We start from the raw sequence: 4,874 nt of genomic DNA, 5'->3' as shown, positions 1-4,874 counted from the left end.
GTCCAAATCATATCATGGTTAGCTTTAGTGTTAGGTAAACCAGTGATAAAATCCATTGAAATCTGTTCCCATGGTCGTGATGGAATAGATAATGGCATTAGTAAACCATATTGTTTACAATGGTGTCTTTTAACTTGTTGACAAACTAAACATTCAGATATAAAGTTAGATACATCAGTGTCCATATGTGGCCAATAAAAATCTTCAGTCAATGTACGCAAAGTAGATATAATTCCTCTATGACCTTGATATGGAGGACAATAAATTTCATGCAAAACAAATGATCGAAATGAAACAGTCACACATTTTCTTTTTTCATAAAACATGAATCCATTATTGTAAGACAATGAATCAATAGGAATCCAATTATTTGCAACTAGTTTATTCCAATCAGCTTGAAAAGTAAGATCCTGATGATAAGTATCTTTCATAGGGATAAGGAAATCAAATGATATCACAGAAATATTATGAATTGTCGATCTTCTACTCAAAGCATCAGCTACAACATTCTCTTTTCCTGGTTGATATTGTATAAGGGGATGAAAACTTTGAATAAAAGCAGCCCATTTAATGTGTCGGTCAGATATTTGTGGTTGACTAAGGAGAAGTCTAATGCTTTGTTGGTCAGTTTTGATCATAAATTCAAATCCCATTAAATAATGTTTCCATTGACGTAAGGCTTGTACTACGGCTAGCAATTCTTTATCGTAAGTAGAATATTTAAGTTCAGATGGTTTGAGTTTGCAACTAGAGTAGGCTATGAGATAATAAACTTGCATAAGGACTGCTCCTATTCCAGATCCACTAGCGTCAGTAACTACTAAAAAGAATGGTCTATTGAAGTCAGATAGTGGTAATATAGGAGCATGAGTTAAAGTATGTTTCAATAAATCAAAGGATTTTTGTTGATTGTCAGACCAGTTATACACAATACCCTTCTTTAAAAGTTTTGTCAAAGGTAATGCAAGTAATGAGAAATTCCTCACAAACTTTATGTAAAAACTAGCAAGACCTAGAAAAGAACGTAATTCATGCACATTTTTGGGTATGGGCAAATTTAAAATTGCTTCTATATTTTTAGGGTCAACTTTAATACCTTTTGATGAAATAATATATCCTAGATATTCAATTTCTGTTTGAAAGAATTTACTCTTTTCTGGATTAACATATAATTGATTGTCTTTTAACAACTTAAAAACTAAAGACAAATGTTCATAATGCTCATTCTCATTTTTACTGAATACTAATATATCATCAAAGAATACTATGACACAATGCTGATGTTTCAAGAATATGCGATTCATCATACGACTAAATGTGGCTGGTGCATTAGTTAAACCAAAATGCATAACTAGAAATTCATAGTGTCCAAATTGTATTCTAAATGCAGTTTTGAATATATCAGATTTATCCAATCTTACTTGATGATAACCAGATTTAAGATCTATCTTACTAAATATGGCAGATCCTTGTAGTTTATCAATAAGATCATCTACCCTAGGAATTTGATATCTATTCTTAATAGTAATTTTATTTAGGACACGATAATCAATGCACATACGATAAGTATTATTTTTCTTTTTCACTAATAAGATAGACGCACCAAATGGAAAACTACTAGATCTAATTAATCCTCTGTTTGAATTTCTTTCTGTTCGATTTGGTTATGTCTATATGGTGCTTTACATGGTGGTTGTATTCCAATAATTAAATCTATTTTGTGATCTTCAGGACGTGAATGTGGTAATCCACGTAGTAAATCAACAGCAAAACAATCTTGAAATTGGGCAAGAAATTGTGTATGCCTAGGATGCATCTGTGTTTCTTTAGCTTGAAGTTCATTTATCCATATTAAATAAGATTTGCTACTTTTACGTAATGTACGTTTAGCTTGAGTATGAGTAAGCATGGAAGCGTGCATACCATGCAATGTGATTTGTTTTCCTTGAAAATAAATTGTAATTGAATGCGTAGAGTAATCTATGTCAGGATTGTATTGATGACGCCAAGGCATTCCTAAGATAATGTCACTAGACTGCAAAGGTATAACTAGGAAATTACTTCGTTCAGTATATTCACCAAATTTAATTTCTAAATTATGCACCTCTTGTGTTCCATTATGTATCGTACCTAGGAATGTAGCCTTGATGCGATAATGTGTAGAAATAGTTTGTAAATTCAAATCTTTGACTAACTTGCAGGAATAAAGTCATGTGTGCTCCCATCATCATGTAAAATAGTCTTTTCTTTACCATGCACAAAACATTTCATTGTTAACAAAGAATGGGGAGTTGGTATACCTGGCAAAGTATCCGAAGTAGTACCAATGTCGTCATCATCTTCCGTAAAGTCCGCATTTCCTCACGTTATTCTTCTTCGATTGCTCCCAGATAATTGATATGAACATGTGGCTTTTTGGTTTGGCAATTGGCTGCTAGATATCCAGGTTGATGGCATTTGTAACAAACTATGGGTTTGGCTTTAGATACATTATTGGTAATGGCAGGAAGTTTAGGAATATTGGGATTTGACTGTGGGGATGGCTTAGGGTTTAGATTGGTGTTTGATGGCAAGGCAGGTGGTCGCGTCCAAGATTTACGAAATGAAGATGGAAGAAAACGACTTTGATTGAATCTTCGGAAATTTGAATTGAATTGTTTGGAACCATAGTTACCATTAGTTGGAAATTGTTGTGGTCGCTTGTCTCATTCTTGAATCTTGTCTTCAGTGTCATGAGCCAAGGAAATTGCATCTTCAAGGGTTGTTGGCTTGAACATATTGACTTCCGCATAGAAATGTCCAAGTAGGCCAGACATAAACTTGCGTTTGTGAGTCGCTTCAGGTACATCTTGGAGCATGCGTAGTTGCAGTAGGGCATTCTAGAAACATTCAGTGTATTGGGAAATAGGTTCGCGATCTTTTTGTTGTAGAAGATCCCATTGCTTGATGGCTTTTTCATGGAATTGAGGAGGAAGGAAATTCTGCAAAATTTTCTTTTGGAACGTCTTCCATGTAGTGGTCGCTTAGTCCATAGTCCACCATAAGGACCATAGTCCACCATAAGGATGCTCGATTAACTAAATGGTTAGTGACCCATTTAATTTTGTCTTTCTCAGCATAGGTTTCTTCATGGAAGTAATCATCAAATTGACTGATAAAAGCAAGTACAGTCTTTCCATCACATGATCCATTGAAAGTACGAAATTTGAAGTTTCTTTTACTTATCTTTGTTTCTTTGCGAATGGATTGGGCTTCAAGTGTCGCATCAATGGTACGTTGTATAAGATCTTCGGGTTGCGATCCATCTTGGTCGGTGGTAGATCATTGCAGATTGGCCAATTGAACTTGCAAAGCATGTCGGGCTCTTCGTTCTTCTTCGAGCTACATCATAATCAAATCCAACTTTTGCTCCATCGTTGGTTCGGGTAGATCTCCTTCGTCCATGTTTGGATCGGTCATCCTGCAAAATTTCAAAAGACCTCACACTCTCGAAATCTTATTAGCGGGATGAGCGTAGCTCAAAGGCGGGTTTACAAGGCTTGTATATTTTGTTTGGCTTTTGTAGTCTTTCTCCTTTGCGATTGCGGTATTCGTTGTCACAACAGTCTTCCAATAGAATAGTGTTGCGTAGAAACTGCGTATGAACTTCTACATTTGCTGAAATTGGTTCAATAAGTCTGCAAGTGTGAACAGGGTCTACCAAAGAGTAATAGACTGATTCGTGTGCTTCTGCGTGTGAACTGCCTCTTAAGTAGTTGTTGTTGAAGTCTTTAATGACCTTTGTGACTTGCAGGATTAAGAAGGCTTGGAGTACTTGGAGGATTTAAGAGCTTTAAGCTTTATGTTGCTTGCGCGATTTTCGTGTATCTGAGTATGTTGGTGGCCGTTTTGACGCCGTCTAGGACATACCACTGCTGCCGTTTTGAAAAATCATTTGTAGAAGCTTTTAGATAAGCTTCTTATAAAGCTTATTAAGCTTAACCTTTAAGCTTTATAAGCTTTTAAGCTATGGTGAAGAATCTTATCTGTATATCACGACTTTGATGAAGGGGATATCCGCGTGGTCCTCCGCCTATAGAGGCTGGTCTTTTGCGATTAGAGGGTGTAGAAGAGGGTTCTTGACCGCCATGAACACGCTTGTATCGACTGTTCGCGACGAAACTGACTGTAGAGCTCGATTGTTCCAGGAGCTCCGCCTTCGCGCGAGATAGTAAGCGATTGGAAGCTCTCGATCTCAACTTCGCTCTGATACCACTGGTGCACAGATCGATCGCTGTATGCATGCGTAGTGAGTGTCAGAAGGTCCCCAAGAACAAAAGAACTCTACTTTTTGCACACAAATCAATGAAGAAAGCTTGCACGATATGAACAAGAGACCAATTGGGTGCAATCTTCCCCCATACCTTGTGTGAGCGCTCCACAAAGCATATATTTTATATATTATTCATCTTCAAGCTCAAATAATAGCCCAAATTACAAAATAGCACGCTTTAGCTTTTGAGTTTGCTTTTGTGCCAATAAAGAATTAAAGCTAATGGGCGCCCAAGAAGTCAGGCGGTACCCAAATACAATGTCCAATACAAATATTTAAATCGTGCGTCCATGTGCATACAAAAATAATAAATAAATATCAAGCACTTTGATAAATAAGCGCGACAAAATATAGACGCCATGCCTAAGATACGCACCCATAAAAAATATCGACGATAACTTGAATACACGCTATCCTCTAATGCTTTCCACTGCCACTGCTGCTTGCTCTACACATCAATCGAAGCATTCACAATTGTTAGAAAAATAATACAATTAAACTAACAAAAGTGAATACCTAGCAGTCTTTGGCTACATAAATAATTTGGTTAGAAATCAATCCT

Source organism: Lygodium microphyllum, chromosome 14 (genome assembly GCF_053477565.2).
Source record: "Lygodium microphyllum isolate KBCC chromosome 14, Lygodium_microphyllum_v1.1.10, whole genome shotgun sequence".
NCBI classification, from domain to species: domain Eukaryota; kingdom Viridiplantae; phylum Streptophyta; class Polypodiopsida; order Schizaeales; family Lygodiaceae; genus Lygodium; species Lygodium microphyllum.
The sequence above is the reverse complement of the archived record's forward strand: the minus strand, read 5'-3'. Positions refer to the sequence as shown.